This window comes from Toxorhynchites rutilus, chromosome 3, assembly GCF_029784135.1.
Source record: "Toxorhynchites rutilus septentrionalis strain SRP chromosome 3, ASM2978413v1, whole genome shotgun sequence".
Classification (NCBI taxonomy): Eukaryota; Metazoa; Arthropoda; class Insecta; order Diptera; family Culicidae; genus Toxorhynchites; species Toxorhynchites rutilus.
The window spans coordinates 152,109,676-152,128,322 of NC_073746.1; the positions used below are offsets into that span (position 1 = coordinate 152,109,676).

At 38.0% G+C, this 18,647-nt stretch overlaps 1 protein-coding gene across 2 annotated transcripts in view; it reads right to left on the reverse strand.

The window, feature by feature from the left end:
* Positions 1-18,647, reverse strand: part of LOC129777103 (homeobox protein 5) — a 399,412-nt gene that overhangs the window by 78,926 nt on the left and 301,839 nt on the right. The window lies entirely within an intron of this gene.

Below are 18,647 nucleotides of genomic sequence, written 5' to 3' on the forward strand. Positions count from 1 at the left end.
GAATTCCGGACACTTTTTCTTTAAATTCCAGACACATTTTATCAGCAGCATTTCTTTGAGAGAAATTAATTATTGATTTTTTTAGAGCTTATTATTTCATTGTTACTCTATTATAGTCTTAAACCAAACATCAATAATGAGCCAAAGTTATAAAACTTATTTTGTGATTATTGTTTCGTTGACATACTCTTATGTAACTCCTTCAATGAGAAATTTCATCGTTAATGTTTGATCCGTCCGGATTTAAGATTTTTTTTTTATTCCGGACGTGGGTTTGTGAAACAGAAATATTTGTTTTGATTTTTGACATTTTTTGTCAACAGCTAGGTACAATGTTTGCCACTACACTAAATTGATACAATAGTAACTATCAGTCACATTTATTCGGCATACAAAATATGTTATGGTTTTGGTATGACATTGGATACAACAAAAATTGTCCGGATTCAAAAGCATTATTATGTTTAAACGCAATCAGGGTTGCCATAATAAAATCTGTGTTTTCGGTCTCAAAAAATCTTTTCAGTTCAGTTTTTTCTCTGAAAATCTGTGTTGAAATCTGTATCACATTAGAAGCAGAATCTTAGTTACAGTGAAATTTATTGACATAGATATTCAGCCATTCCATACCAAACCGATAAAGTGCCTCTCAGATTTTCGTCAAAAGTGGTAGTTTTGTTCTTTATCGCAAATTTTGAGACCCGTTTTTTATTTTTTTTGTTAGGGTGACCGTTTCCATTTTAGGGTGGTCAAAAAAAACATTTTTCGCATTTTTGCCAAAAATGTCTTTTTCAAAAATTCATAACTTTTGAACTACTAGACCGATTCAGATGATCGACATAACAAATTAAAGACAATCACTTGGTATTTTTTGAAAAAATACTACACCTGCAGAATATTTGAATTCTGCTCTCGTTATTATTGATTGTATTCGTTTTTTATTGTTTTCATAGTCTCGGGACCAAAGGCGCTACAGTTTTTAAATTTTTTTCTGGAAAGCTGAGAATTTTTCTCAAAATATATCTCGAAACCAGAGAGGCGTTTTTTTTCGTTATAGAGTCATGATTTCTCAAATTTACCCGATGGTCCAAAAAATTATTTCCCCTTTTTTTCCCAAAAATGACTTTCTTCAAAAATGTATTACTTTTGAACTACCGGACCGATTCAGGTGATCGATATATCAAATTAAAGCCTACTAGCTAGCTTTTTTTTTTGAAAGAATAACACATTTGCCAATTAATTGGATTATAATCACACACACATCCAGTCTAGTCGCATAGAAATGTTGAACGAAAACTGAAAACATGTTAACTTTGAAAAATCATAACTTAAAAACGAAAAATAATACCTTTCTGATATTTGGATATATTATGTGATAAAATCTCAGCTTTCAGGAAAAAATATAAAAAAATATGGCGCCCTTGGTCCCGAAACGATGTAAGCTATAAAAAACAAATATAATCAATAATTACGAAAACAAAATCCATTTTTATTCAGAGTGTAATATTTTTCAACAAGACTAGCTCATTGGATTTAATTTGATATGTCGATCATCTGAATCGGTCCTGTCAAAGTTATCATTTTTTTGAAGTGGAAAAATGGGAAAAAATAATTTTTTGGACCAATGGGAAATATTGAAAAATCATAACTCAAAAACGAAAAAAACACCTCCCTGGTTTCGATATATGTTGTGTGAAAATGGCTGGAATGGAATGGCTGTATTATGAATTCGACGATGTTGATGATATCCACGTAGCGCCACAAGTGTAGTAAAAATACAATCTTTTATTGAGGTTTAATGGAAGTTCACACATTTACCAGGGTGTGTTTGTTTATATAGCGCTACGTGAATAGCTTCGTTATAAAAATTACAATAACATAATAAGGTAATAGGTCCTAAAAAAGAAGAACTCTCAACGCTTGAAAAATGGTCATAAAGTTGCTTTGAAGACATATTAATGAAATATCTCCAAAATCTTTGAGAAAAAGTATTATTGGCATCAAGCCATAACAACTATTGAAAGATTGTTTTAAAAAATCTGTAAATCTGTATGAAACTCAAAAAAATCGGTAATCTGTAACTACAGATTCTTGGTTTCTAAAAGTCTGAAAAATCTGTATATATACATATTATTATGTAGATGTGGTAACCCTGGAATTAGTTTGTTTTGACGTAGGACTACGTCTTCCAATTCTGTACAGGGTGTAAATTCAAACATTCGAAAACGAGAGCGTGGAGTGCTAGATTTTGATCGTTGATACCTCTTTGCCGGCTAAGCGGATCACTTCATTCGAAAGACAAAATGTTCAAGAGAGAGAACAATCATTTAACGTTAATTATTGGCCCGAAAAGTTGTTTCAATAGCTTAAAAATAGCTTTGAGAACAGACTATTGAAATCACACAAATCTGTATATAAACTGACGCATGCTCCGAAATCCATTTAGTTGTGATTGGAAAGTGACGGGAAGATGGTCTTGCTCGCTCGCTTAAACACTATGCTCTTCTCTCCCAATTCCATTTCGTTTCTTCAGCCGGACCAAACGAAGCCGCATTGTTTGGTGAAAACAGAAGTTATTATAGAATTCTCTCGAATGCGAATAATTCCTTTCCGGCCAAACGAAATGGTTTGATCACTTTATTCGAAAAATCTAAAAAAAGTCTAAGAGTTACATGCTTGTTACTTATTGATTGCTAAGCCAACGTTAGTCCTACGTCAACCTTGCGGTTATATCACAGATATAAACTAGAAGTTTTTCCATCATACAAAAAAATTTCAATCCAATTACGTATCATCTGTAACTCTCACCCTCCCCCCCTCTCAATGTTTAGCCTCTCAGATAGCCTCTTAGTACCAATGTTTGTTTTCTCCTAAAAATTCGAGTTTTACTCAATAAATGATCAACAGATTATGTAGAACGGTTTATGTAAAGTTAAGGAGAGGTTCTTTAACGATTTGAAGACGAATAAACATGGGAGGACTATATGTCCTCCCATGTTTTCCATATATAGTCCATGGATGGACTATATATGGAAAATATGTGGAAATCCTGAGAGTTTCTGTCATACCCTGATTTCCTCTATATTGAACGACAAGAAAAAACCGCATTGAATTTTTGAGAAAAAAAAGTTTCCAGAGATACAATTTTTTTTTTTTTTTTAATCGGTATTATAGTGACTTTCAACTCATTTGGCTGGTTCGTCACTTTAACTTCCATTTTTGGAAGAATGTCGGGAGTGAGAATTGAACTCGTGACCTTTAGCGTAAGAGGCATGGATCTTACCACTACGCCAGATCGCCTCCTCAAGAGATACAATGAAAATTTGTCTCAACCTGTAAGTCTTCAAAAATATCGAAAGAATCTGGCATCGGATGAACGGTTCTGCGTGAAATTTTTCTTCATTAAAACGACTCAAACGGTTACAGGGGAACTTTGATATAAAGTACCCTCGTTATAACGTACCCTCGATATAACGTCACTCGATATAACGTACATTTTACCTCGATAGAATGGCCGGTACACATGCGAACAATAGCGAATGTGTGGATATGGGTCTCGTAGACATGTGCAGTCGCTGCTGTGAGAGGATAAACGATCCAAACACAGAAGCGATAGCGTGTTACGGTAGGTGTCATGAGACTATTCATATCGATTGTTTACCGAACGCGGTGCGTGCTAATATCGATATTTTGAAGAAAATTAAAAATGCCGTTTTTGTATGCGACACATGTTTGGTGTTACATGAAAATGGGTTCGGGAACAACCATTTCGACGATTCCGTTGGTAAAATTTTAAATGATATTAAAGAGCTGAAATGTTTGGTTGAATTGGCCAACAATTTTGAGCTCAAAATTAAAGAAGCGGTACGGGCGGAAATTAGAAATTTGTTCAAAACCAATAATGATATAAATACGAATTCAGAGGAAACACCTCAGCGGTACAATTTACGTTCAAATTCAAAAAAACGTAGACGTGATGAGCAAGCTATTCAGAATGAAAACGCAACTCCACTAAGTTTCGCTGCGGTATTGAAAGACGCAAAGAAAACAACTGGAAATGTAGCTAAAGTTGAGAGTAACAATAAACAGAAAACTTTGACCAGGGAAAAAATTTTAATCATAAAGCCAAAAACTACGCAGGAATCTGATATTACTAGAAAAATGTTAAAAGATAATGTCAATCCCAAAGGATTGAATATAAATGGATTGCGAAACGGGAAGAATGGTACAGTTGTTGTCTCTGCTTCAGATAAAACCTCAATTGAGTTAATCAAGGTTAATGTTGAGAAAAAACTGGGTCAAGACTACGAGGTTAAGATACCAGAAGCATTGAGACCGACGATCAAAATTATAGGATTTAGCGAAGAAATGAATGAAAATGATTTGAAAGTTGCGTTGTTGAAACAGAACCCTTCGTTGGACAAAACCAAACATTTCGAAGTAAGAAAAATCTATTGTAATAATAAAATGAAATATAATAAATACAGTGCTATAATAGAAGTCGATGGGGATACTTATAATAAAATGATAGAGACTAAATCAGTATTTTGCGGGTTTGAAAAATGTCGAGTTATTGATGGATTGTGGATTCTAAGATGCTTCAAATGCTGTGAATATGGTCACAAAATTGTCGACTGCCAAGCAAAACACAGCGTGTGTCCGAAATGTGGCAAAAATCATGAATTCAAGAACTGTACATCCGAAGAAATTCAATGTTCAAATTGTAACAAAATTAAAAACGAACGAAGAATAGACATAGATACGAAACATTTCGCGTGGAGTACAAACTGCCCTATATTCCTCCGAAACTACGAGAGGAAAAAGGAACAGGTGGACTTCTCTATTTAGCCACCCAAGAAAGGAGAATTGAAAAAATATGATGCGCTTTATCTAAATGTGGCTGGATTACGGACACACTTCGACGAAATAGAAATATTGTTGTCCAATGAAAAACCGAAATTATTAATTATGGTTGAAACACATTTAACGGAATTGACTGATCTGAATGGATTCAATGTAGTTGGATACACAATGATCAATTGTTTGTCGAGATCTGCCCATACTGGAGGCGTATCTATGTATATTTCGAACCTTTTATATTTTAAAGAAATTTTCAATGGAACATATGGGGACAATTGGTTTCTAGCCGTTGAAGTCAGAGGATGCAAAATTTCAGGAATATACGCTGGAATATACCATTCGCCTAGTGTTAGTGACAAGGACTTCTTAGAATTTTTGGAAGATGCATGGCTACAGCACATACAAGTATATGAACAAAAAATGATTGTCATAACTGGTGATTTTAACATTGATTGGGACGAGCATAGGAAATCTTTTGAATTAAAAGCAATCACCCAAGCCGCTGGATTCAGACAAAGAATAAATGATCACACTAGAATAACCAGAACATCTTCGACGACCATTGACTTAGTATTTACGAATTTCGACGATGGTGTGATTGAAATTTTTTACAATAGCAAAATCTCGGATCATGAAACAATTGGAATGGTCTACCATTTTTCTGATGTTGACTTTTCTGAAATAAAAAAGGAAAAATCATATAAGTGTTTAACGTGATTTTCGAGAAAAGTAATGCGAAAAACAGGAAGTGGGTTATATCTATGGTATAACCGCAAGGGTGACGTAGGACTATCGTTGATATAGAGATTATTTGTATGAAGTTGAATCTGAATTCAATCTGAATGAATGAATATTTTGATTTTAAGGTCTTTTAACTTTTTTGAAAAAAATTATCTTACAAACTTTAAGACCTACAAAATTTTAGTCAGAGAATGAAATGCAGGAAATAACATAATCTTTCCTGAACAACTGAAAAAAAGTATAAAAATAAAAAAAAATTATAAAAAATTGAAATTAGTGATTTTATAAAAAAAAAATTCAAATTCTGAACGAAATTATATCAATTGTATGGACTATTCATATAATTTTCGTTCACTACCAACAAGTCCCCCAAACATCGGAAGAAGGGCACTTTCTCCGGGAGAAAAAGGCAAGCGGTCATTTTATCTGTTTACCCTCAATCAACAGTGTGGAGGGAAACATCATGAGAAAGGTTGGCTTCACCTTCTAGTTGGATGTTTTCATCATTATTTACTAATTCTAACCACACAACATCACAATGAAGTAATATGAACTATGTTTCTGAGTTCTTTATTATGCTTCGATATAACATACAATTCGATACAACGTACAATTTTGAAAGCAAAATGTACGTTATATCGAAGTTTCCCTGTAGTACCTATCATCAATAAAACAGCACACCCTTGAACCACTTTCGAGGGCACAGTAGCAAGCCATATCATGCGTCAATTATGCAATTGCAGATGGACTTTATCTTCGTGCGAAGGTGAAACCGTTGGTTGTGAATGCAAGTTCTTGCACATGAACGTTTGTGTGCGCACTTTCCGTACCCTTACATAAAGCCACAAAAGGTGCGTTCGTCAGGGAGCACCAGTAGCCATCGGTGGCAACAGAGAATTAACGTTCTTCCCAGCCCAGTGCCAATGAAGTGTTCGAGGCTGGTCGCAGTGGTCGCATTTTGCAAGGAAAATACGCTCCCCTTTTCCGTCTCTCTTGCTGAGCTTAGAACCAGTTTTAGAACTGGAAACTACGGGAAGATCTGCTGGGGTGTAACAAATGGTGACACTGATATTGATGGCAATTAGTACGGGTTCTGTAAATTAACGATAGAAAGACGCACGACCAGAGGCCGGAAATTACACATGACAAAATATTTGAATTTATGGTTTGGTTTTGAACTTGATTCTGCGCACCCATTTAGCGGGATTCGGTGGATCACTATCTATCCATCATTGAGGCTATTTTCCTGCAAAGCAGCCGGAAACGACGAACGAGACGACGGTGACGTGCGTGAGAACAGACAGTACGCAAAATAATGGCAGCAGCAACCAAATGAACAGAAGCGTTACATTCGTCAAGCGAAATAGACAAGTGGTTCGTGTCTTTCCAGTTGAAGTCCCTGCGGGGCGTGTGCGCGCCATTTCGTAGCACGCGTTTGACCAGACGTCCCACATCATGCAATTCAGAGGGTACAAGCTTCGGCGCGGTTGGTGTCTAGAAATAGCGTGCTCTTCCTAAAAACAGAGACGGGGCAAGATTTGTGGTGGCTTCTCTTCTGTGCACGGAAAACGCGCGGAGTAAAATTAATGTCCGGAAAATTAAATGAAAATATTTCCATTCGAAGGTTCGTGCATCGCAGAATGGGCGCAGGTGATGTAAATAAATGTTTTACAACCGGTTGATGGGATGTTTCAGCCTCGAAACGAGGCGTGATAATGGAGCTTGACGCTGGTGTTAACAATTGGAAGTAGATTCAATTATTGTTTCATTGATTGTTTGCAATATTAGCATAGCTATTGAACGGGCTCCTTCAAGAACATTCGAAACTATTTTTCCACATATGTATAATCATTGCACAACGAGGGCACGAGATGTACTACATGTGCAATATTTATCAAACGAGCCCACTCATCAAAACTCGTCTCTCGCGAATCTAGGCCACCTCGGGTTGCAACAGCTGTTTGCGAAATCCAATAGTGTAGAAGAATCTTCCCCCGCAAGTAATTACCGCTGACTGTGAGTGAAACACGGCTGTGCCACTTGAATGGGCAGAAAAAAATCGTGATCCAAACAGCATACATAATATGCTGTCTCGTCGATGTGTTTGACTCGATCAGCAACTTACCTCGCCGAAGTGTTTCACCCGTGACGACGATCAGTTCTTCCGCTTGAAATAGTTCACAACAGCACAACATCCGAACGGACGGAGCTTGTTTCTCACAACAATCGTCGACTTCGAAAATGTAAAAAAAAACTGTTGGGCAGTAAAAGTGCAGCCGGACCTATAAACCAATCGGCGTTTTGTTACATTGTCGCACCATTGAAACTGATCGCAAAGGGATCATGCATAATGAATCTGTTGGTGGTTTGGTGTGGAAGAAGGGACCCAAAACTCGGGGTGGAAAAGCAAACAAGATTGGTCAGAGGGGAAAATCTCGCGCATTCACCACTTTATTAGCTGCTCTCAGGTCGTTTTGTAGTGTTCCTTTTCCCCCATCCCGTGCCTTCCCAGAGCTGACTTTGAGTAAACATTTTACGACGTTATTATTGCGCTATTATTTCCCACTCATCCATGCGCCATATAATATCCGATCGGGAACATGAGAGCTGCCACGCGGAGACCAAAAGCCAAAAGCGAAACGATCCACGGGAAACCCGTTCTTCCACTTTGCTCAATCTCTCAATTTAATTCGTGTTTTATTGTAATGTAATTTTCTGCCTCATATTAAAATGAAATCGATTATTGGACGTATTCAGGCCGGCAAATAGGGTTGTTGTTTGTTTAGTTCGCTGCTTTTCTGTGGGAAAACGATTGCCCTTTATTTTGGTCTGGATTTTAAACGAAAACGAATGAATCTCAATCTAGGCGTATTAGGTTGTTCAATATCTTCCATTTGTCGAAATGGAGCTATGCCCTGAGGTGATACATCATTGTTTATGAACACGTGGAGTTTCATGTAGATCTATCAAATAATTCGAACATATTAGGTTAGGGAAAAACTATTTTCTCGTTAACTGGCTTTAGTGATCAATATCTCGCGTAATATTGATCATACAAGGCTCGTTGTAAAGGTGGCACTTCACACAAATAAAAATTCTTTTGCTGTTTTTTGTTTGTTCCATTCAGTTATGAGATACAGTGTGTTAACAATGGAGGTCAACAAAGAGAAAAATCGGTACATTTTACACTTTTTTTAAATAAATGCGGAAATGCAAGCCTGGCCGAAATTATGAATGGTGTTCATGGTGCCGATACTACAACAGTGAAATACGTGCATACAATACAAATTAAACACAAATTTCTACATTACTCGGAAATTAATCAAGTAAACAACACCAAATTAGGCATATTGAGGTTTTAGGATTCAATAAATAATTCTATGTGGTTAGACTCTCCACCCCCGTCCCTAAGGGAGGGCTGCCATACAAATGAAACAAAAATTTCTGCATAACTCGAGAACTAATCAAGAAAATGGATTCAAATAAGGCACATGGAGGTTTTAGGGTGCAATAAATGTTTCTATGGTGGTTAGACTCTCCAGCCCCCTCTCTAAGAGGGGGCTGCCATACAAATGAAACACAAATTTCTGAATTACTCGAGAATGAATCAAGCAAATGGAACCAAATTGGGCATATCCACGAAACCAAATTTGTCATGTGGAGGTTTTACGGGGCACGAAACGTTTTTATGGTGAATACACTCCACCCCCCTCTCCAAGGGGAGCTGCCGTACAAACGAAACACAAACTTCTGCATAACTCGAGAAATAATCAAGCACAATTTAAGATGTGAGGGTTTTTGAGTATGAGAAATGTTTCCATAATGGTATGACACCCATCCCTCCTCTGAAATGGAGAGGGGGTCCCATAAAAATATCACACATATTTTAAACAAAAATACTCCAACCAAACATGACAATTGAAAATTTTCGGAAAACTCTGAAGGAAAAAGGGAAAATTCAGAAAATTAAATTCCCATATGTTCTATAATTGCATAGTGACAAGTGCTGGCAGTTCATTTGGTGTTTGCGCTAGCGAAATTGATCTTTGTTCGAAACTGGAAATGGATTTTAATGTGATAAAACGCACTCCTATATCTTCTACTGTCTATACCAAAAAAAAAGGATCGCCGGATGTGTTGATAAGAGCAGAACTGGAAGAAGGAATTGTCCGATTCAGGGCTGTCTTAATTCTATCATATTTTCTGTATAAAACATTTATTCCATGTAATGGAGAAACATGTTATTGCAAATGGTTTAAAAATCTTCAACGAGAATTGTGTCTGAAAATAAGCTGATATTATAATGAGTTTTGTTAGAAATACTAGGAATTATAGTAAAAGGTAAATTCAACGAGGTCGAATAGAAGATCAATCAATGAACAGTTCTGCGATTGGGCCCATGAACTTGCTCATAGTAAGAAAACGTGAATGTTTGAAGGTATTAATAACAAAAAACAATTTTTTTGCGGGACGAAGTTTGCCGGGTCAGCTAGTTGTTTATAAACACGTGAAGTTTCATGTAGATCAGTGATTTTCAACCGGTGGGGAATTTGGTAATCAAAAGGGGGGAATTGTACAAGGGAATATTGCACATTTGCTTCGCTTTGAAGATGACAATGATTAACAAAAATTGCCACAAAAACTTTATTGGATGTGCTAAAATTTGCGATCCAAATCTGAAATGAAATGCTCAATTTAACAACATTGTAATTTGAAGACTTTCGTCAGTGAATGATGATGAAACAGCTTACGAAACAGTACAGAAGATCATAAAAATGGAAATTGCACAGCATTGCAAGAGCCAAGATTTTTTTACAACAAGTTAAACTTGAAACATATTTTCCTTATAAAGGGTGTGTCACATCAAATTGCATCACGGAAAAAACGCTGTAGAAATTCGCCCAGTAGACCGATCCTTTTGAAAATTTTAGACAGTAAAATAAAAACTATTAAACAACTTTTGGCATTTTCTTTTTATTCATACTTCGAGCCCAAGCCCGTATGCTCGCACCTTCCTCTTTACCCCGTCCATAAGGTTCTGTACAACGTCAGGTTGTAGTTTTTTTTTGAACAGAAATCCATTTTCTCTTGAAGTCCGCCTCCGATTTGACAACTTTTGGCTTCTTCCGGAGGGCCTGCTTCATAATCGCCCAATATTTCTCTATTGGGCGAAGCTCCGGCGCGTTGGGCGGGTTCATTTCCTTTGGCACGAAGGTGACCCCGTTGGCTTCGTACCACTCGAACACGTCCTTTGAATAGTGGCACGAAGCGAGATCCGGCCAGAAGATGGTCGGGCCCTCGTGCTGCTTCAATAGTGGTAGTAAGCGCTTCTGTAGGCATTCCTTAAGGTAAACCTGCCCGTTTACCGTGCCTGTCATCACGAAGGGGGCGCTCCGCTTTCCGCAAGAGCAGATCGCTTGCCACACCATGTACTTTTTGGCAAACTTGGATAGTTTCTGCTTGCGAATCTCCTCCGGAACGCTGAATTTGTCCTCTGCGGAGAAGAACAACAGGCCCGGCAGCTGACGAAGGTCCGCTTTGACGTAGGTTTCGTCGTCCATTACCAGGCAATGCGGCTTCGTCAGCATTTCGGTGTACAGCTTCCGGGCTCGCGTCTTCCCCACCATGTTTTGCCTTTCATCGCGGTTAGGAGCCTTCTGAACCTTGTACGTACGCAGGCCCTCCCGCTGCTTGGTCCGCTGGACGAATGAACTTGACAAATTCAGCTTATTGGCGACATCCCGGACCGAACTTCTCGGATCACGTCTAACCTGCTTAACTACGCGCTTGTGATCTTTTTCACTGACGGAGCATCCATTTTTGCCGTTCTTCACCTTCCGGTCGATGGTTAGTTTCTCGAAGTATCGTTTTAGTACTCTGCTGACCGTGGATTGGACGATTCCCAGCATCTTACCGATGTCCCGATGTGACAACTCCGGATTCTCGAAATGAGTGCGCAGGATTAATTCACGACGCTCTTTTTCGTTCGACATTTTTCCAAATTTACGAAAAATTGACAGTGAAGCATGGCCAACGTGATCTATACACTCTTATCTGATAATAAGCAAAAGCTGAAGATATAATTCCTAAAAATTAAATTTCTACAGCGTTTTTTCCGTGATGCAATTTGATGTGACACACCCTTTATCAAAGAACAAATTCGGACATGATTTGAAATGCCTTCTGGACTGGCAGTGACGAAAGTTTGGGATCGATTTATTTCAGAGCAAACTCATCGATCTACAAACGATCGATTCTTTTCCTGATATGCGGAATAAGCGTTACGAGCGTTGTTGTATTTTGCGTAGAAATTATGTGGATCTGGATTTCTGGATTTTTTCTTTTGCTGACGGGAACTAAACACCGTAACAGAGTGGATATCGAAGACATGAGGTGTGCTTTTCGACAATGTTCTCAAAAGTTACGATTTTGACGGAAATCGTTCAGGTGCAGGTGCCATACTGATTTGCTAAATTTTATATATCTTTTTTGTAATCAGATACAAGTATAAAATCAAATTTGTTGCGAATATAAATTGAAACCCGTTTGTATTCTTACATTACCTCACTGATATGCTACAGACTTTCTTACAAAATACTAATGAGGGTGAAGCACTAGGATTAAAATTCGTGAAAGGGGAATTGAGCAAAAAAGATTGAAAACCACTGATGAAGATCTATCAAATAATTCGAACATATTAGGTTGGGGAAAAGTTTTTTCTCGTTAACTGGCCTTAGTGATCAATATCTCGCGTAATATTTTTCTCCGATTTTTTTCTAAAATGAAAACAATGACGTTCAGAAATTTTCGATAAACTGAAATTGATTCAACAGAAAATCCCATTAGGCAGAGCTAGAAATATTTTGACTGAATTTCGGGTTTCACAAGTAGCCAAATTGATTGCGCATTCGCTAATAATGGTACAAAGACTAATTTGGATGCTATTCTCTCGGCAAAATTTGGAGCATTTTTTAAAGAATAAGAATGATTCCGTGTATTGTTTCATCGCTATGAATAAGACTTGATTCTACCCTCATGATTCTATATAAAAGCAAGAGGGTAAGGATAGATGAGAACATGGTGTTTCGGTGGCTTCAAACATACGAATCTGAATCTACTTTTGGGGATGCACCGGTAAAATAAACTTATGTTGTAACTTTTCTGATAAGTAGGATAGAAAAAAAAACCCGAGCAGTCAGGCAGTTGTATGATTAGACTGAAAATTGTATTTTTTAGATTGGTTTTTGTTGCTTTACCGTTGAGCGAATCGTTTTAACGCCCATCAGCTCAAGCATTCAGTGCACTTGGCCAGCGAGCAGTCAAGAGCTTTTGTTTGTTATTGTTAAGAGTATATTTTGAAGTTTCCAAGTTTACTTTTAAAGACTACGAAAAATTTTTCGATAAAATTGAGGGGTGATTTAAACCCACTAAAAATTGTTTGCTAAAGATTTAATTATTAAATTTCGTTCTTCATTTCCGAAAATAAACAGGCGAATTGATTCAAATAATTTCGTAGTTGACAATGAACAATGGTCCAAGAGATGCATTTAAGTGGAAATTAGCATTTAGAGCTCAACAGTTATTCTCTAGACAAAAAGTGTATTCGACAAAGTTGTTACATATGATAGAGCGCTCATTTTCATGTTGCCAAAAATAGGGCGAGCAACATTTCCGATGAAATAAAAAATCTAACTTTCTTATCTCCATAGATAGAGGTAAACACAGTTCGACAATGTTGTAGTAGTTATTTAAAACATCTTTTAGAACGAAGTTTTTTTTCTATCTCTTGAAATAACCGATATAGCGCATTTTTCCTAATTTGCGTTGGGGTCACCATAAAAAAAAAGTTTATATATGTTAGTTTTTGTATTTGAGTAAATTAAAATTAAAATCATGTGTTTTTGGGTGAAAACCCATCAATAGCTTTGAGCAGGATCAAGATATTGACAGATTCTGCATCGCAAAATGTTGGTATTGATAAGCTCTAAAAATCGCACGAAGACAATGTTGATGTAGAGTTGATATTTATTTATTTAATGTCAAACGTCTTCGACCTAATGGTTGTACAGACTGCTTATAGGGACTTAATTCTATTCTTATAGATTAACCTACTAATATTAAAATCGAACAGTTCAGATACCTCGTTAAAGACGCGGCAGCAAGCGTCTAATGGATTATTTTGCCCATATATGGTACGGTGATTAGGCATCGCCAGGACTCGATGGTGGCGTAGCTGTCGGGATGGTGCGTGTAGGCTAACGTTTCGAAGTAGATAGCTGCAGTCAATTTTGTCTGTTAATACATCGAAAATAAAAATTCTCTGTAGCATCAATCGTCGGCTTTCCAGGGTTTGCATTCCAATAAGTGCACAGCGCTGTTCATAGGGTGGTAGGTTGGTTGGATCATTCCAGGGCAGGCCACGTAGAGCATACCTTACGAAGCGTTTCTGAACACGTTCGATGCGCTGGATATGTACAGCGTGATATGGGGCCCATACTTGTACTGCGTATTCCAAGACGCTGCGAACAAAAGCACAGTACAACGACTTCAGAGCGTAGACGTCATCGAAATGAGCTGTGTTGCGTCTCAAAAATCCAACCATGATGATGATGACCTCAACGCAAATTAGGAAAAAACGCGCTATATCGGTTATTTCAAGAGATAGAAAAAAAAACTTTGTTCTACAAAGATGTTTTAAATAACTGGAAGTACAACATTGTCGAACTGTGTTTACCTCTATCTATAGAAAGTTAGATTTTTAATTTCATCGAAAATGTTGGTCACCCTATTTTTGGTAACATGAAAATACGCGCTCTATCATATGTAACAACTTTGTCGAAGACAGTTTTTGTCTAGAGAATAACTGTTGAGCTCTAAATGCTAATTTCCACTTAAATGCATCTGCTGGACCATTGTGCAATGCAGTCATCTTGGACACAACCTGATAGTTATCTAATAAATTTCAAGGAGCAAATATAAGGAAAATCGTAGTAATGGGTCATCGGTGCACTGTACAGACCAGATGTAGAATTAAACTTCTTGTTTCATCATCGTCATCATCGCCAAGAAGACATTTCGTAGACAGCATTTTTTGTAGGCCGAAAATATATCGTTGATGCATTCTGAAGCTATTTTTTGGGGTTGTATATCATTTTATTATTTAGAAAAACTATAAGCTTATTATCAAAGACAAATCACATTTTTTAATTAATCAGTTCAATAGTGACTCTCGATTCTATCTCAAGGGAACAATCGAACAGTGCTTTGACTCTACACCAAAAAAAAAACATTTTTTGACATTCTAATACATTGCTTTAAATGTCTCAAGCGAGAGGCGATTTTGTGTATAATGTATATGTCATAGCAATAAAACAGCAATATAAAAGAGCAAAATAAAAGACACTTTGCGAATAACAACGCATCAAAGGTTTCACGTTATTTACACGCACTCTCACACGATAGAGCATTTTTAAGTGACATTTAGGTCCTGAGATCGTAGCAGAACATTGGGTGAGGTTTCAACTCATCCCGAAGAAATTCCGGAATGCATCTGGGGTTCCGAAAGACGTTTCAATCGGACACATTGAAAACGACGCGAATGAGGACATCATTCTTTTAACAGGACAAGGCATCTAGCCAAGTCTCCAAACGACCGAAGGTTTGGTTTGCTGAGCCGTCCAGATTGCAATCCTATTGATAACCTTTGGGGAATCTTGGCTAGAGGGATTGCGAAGGGACGTCATTTTGACAAAATTTCCAGATTAAGGTCCGATAGTATGGGGCCAGATAAACAAAATGCTTAGGCAAACGTATGCCGTCCGACGCTCGCTAAAGTTCGATCGGACCTTGCTCAAGAATCGTATCCTATGTTTCGAACTAATCGGAACACAGGCGCCACAATATTTCTAACCTACTTGTGACATTGTACTTTTCCTAAGCGGTTGTTTCTGTTCCAGTTGTTTTCTGGGGCAATATTTTCCGGTTGCGACCCTAAACATGTTACATGTCGTGAGGATACCAAGCCTGCCTGGTCAAATGGTGAGGATACCAAGCCTGCCTGGTCAAATGGTGCCCTGAAGTATCTCAAAAGAGTGAAGCAGTCTGCTTTAAGACAGTTCAGCAAGCACCGTACGGACTCAACAAGAGCGAAATATCTAAAGACAAATGCTAAGTATAAACAGCTCAATAATCGTCTCTACAGTGCTTATCAAGACCGTCTGCAGAGACGCCTTAAGGTAAATCCTAAAGGATTTTGGCGTTACGTCAAAGACCAACGTAAGGAATCCGGTCTACCATCTACGTTCACCAACGGTTTATTGGAAGCTGATACGACTACCGACATCGCTGACCTGTTTCGCTCTCAGTTCAGTAATGTGTTTGTCAATGAACACATCGATCCGCAGGATGTTGCTGCTTCTACCAGAAACGTACCTCGACTTCTTGCTTCTGAGCTGGATTTTGTTATCACTAACGATATGGTAATTGCAGCAACTAAGGACATGAAAACCTCCACAGGATGTGGTCCGGACGGCATTCCATCACTCGTCTTGAAAGGTTGTGTAGACACACTTGCGTCACCTCTAGCGACACTGTTCCATCTGTCCTTATCTTCCGGTGTATTCCCGAGATGCTGAAAAGAGTCGTATGTTTTTCCAGTATATAAGAAAGGTTGCAAACGGAGCGTTTCGAACTATCGAGGTATTGCTGCATTATGTGCCACCTCGAAGTTGTTTGAGCTGATCGTGCTTCAGGCGTTAATGCAAATGTGTTCACAGTATATCTCATTGGAACAACACGAATTTATGCCTAAGCGTTCCACGACCACTAACTTGACGTGCTTCACCTCGTTCGTGATACATCAAATTGAGAATGGACTACAAGTAGACGCTATCTACACCGACTTATCCGCAGCGTTTGATAGGATGAATCATCGAATAGCAGTAGCTAAATTTGACAAACTTGGAATGAGTAACCAAATGGTCATCTGGATCCGATCGTATCTCACTGGTCGTAGCATGGCAGTCAAAATTGGAGATCATGTTTCATCACCGTTTCCGGTTTGGTCTGGTGTTCCGCAGGGCAGTCACCTAGGACCATTTTTGTTCCTGCTGTACATGAACGATGTCAACTTCACTATGAAATGTCTGAAACTCTCGTATGCCGATGACCTGAAGCTCTACTACGTGATACAGCAACCGCGAGACGCATTATTCCTACAACAATAATTGGAAGCTTTTGCCGAATGGTGTCTAACGAACCGTATGTCGCTTAACGTGTCGAAGTGCTCCGTTATTTCATTCGGGCGTAAACACACACTCTTCTGCTTTGACTACACATTGGCAGGCGTACAACTCAAACGCGAATCAACAGTCAAGGACTTGGGGATTCTGATCGACGCTAAAATGAGTTTTAAAGATCACGTCACATATGCTGTATCTAAAGCCACTTCGCAATTGGGGTTTCTTTTTCGCTTTGCCAAAAAATTTAAGGACGTAGAGCCTAAAAGCCTTATATTGTTCAATTGTGCGTCCTATCCTGGAATACTCATCCATTGCTTGGTCACCGCACTACCAAAATGGAACACAACGCATTGAATCTGTTCAAAGGAAATTCATTAGGTTTGCACTTCGTCACCTCAGCTGGAGGGATCCTTTGAATTTGCCAAGCTACACAAGCCGATGTAAGCTCATCAACCTGGAACTATTGGACGCGAGACGCAAGGTAACGAAAGCATGCTTCGTTGCAAATCTCTTGCAGGGCAATATCGATTGTCCTATACTGCTCAGTATGCTGCACATTAGTACCCGTCGTCGTCATCTACGATCACACTCATTTCTCATCATACCTCATGCTAGAAAGAACTATGGCCTACATGAACCAGTGCGGAGTATGTGTCGTGTTTTCAATAAGTGTTACTTTGTGTTTGATTTCAATGTGTCACAAGAATCGAATAAGCGCGAATTTAGACGATTTTTTTGTTAGTCTACGGTGTTGTTAGTTTTAAATATTGTGTTGTTAGTTTAAGTACTAATGTCATTGGGATGGAAATCATCTGTTGGGCAAATACAAAGAAATACAAATACAACACACGATTAAATGTACACGATTCAATTCGGCTCTGTTACAGCTAAATCGCTAACGGGCCTAAATAAATAAACGAATGGGATAAAAAACTCAGTTTCAGGGAACTAAATTGTAAAAACAAATTCAAAATGAGGGGCTTAGAATGCAAGGGGTGTAAGTGATTTGCTCGATTTCTATTCATCAACTTTTTCTTTAGTTAATAACTCAACTGCAAAAACGTTCTAATTTAAGTTTGCTATAGTATCCGATAGATGAGGTTCTGACCTATCTTCCACATTGTTTAATACAGCTTGGAATGTATTTGCAGCTATGTTATGACCAAAAGAGAGAGTCGATGTAGAGAAATCGATCAAATCACTTACATCCTTTTCATTCTAAGCCCCTCAAATATGTTAAGCATCGGAGTAATGAAATCTTCCACTTTCAAGTTGCCAACAATCTGTAGTCGCTTCCAGACAGTTAAGTACGAACATCTTGATGATGGTTCTTCTACGCATCTATTCCATATGAGGGGCTTAGAATGGAAGGGGTGTAAGTGATTTGATCGATTTCTCTACATCGACTCTCTCTTTTGGTCATAACTTAGCTGCAAATACATTCCCAGCTGTATTTAACAATGTGGAAGATAGGTCAGAACCTCATCTATCGGATACTATAGCAAACTTAAATTGGAACGTTTTTGCAGTTGAGTTATTAACTAAAGAAAAAGTTGATGAAGAGAAATCAAGCAAATCACTTACACCCCTTGCATTCTAAGCTTCTCATATGTTCTAAATGTCCCAGACCAAATGATTAGAGCAAAATTATTTTCACTGGATTTAATGCGAAAGTTCGACCGAATCTCTCTGGACATCAAATGGATACTTTAGGTTTACATGTTTGCCATACGAAATCGAATATAGCTCTGAAATAATTATGTCAATCGTTGTTTGTTGAACTGAAGTAATGTTTTACAACGATTG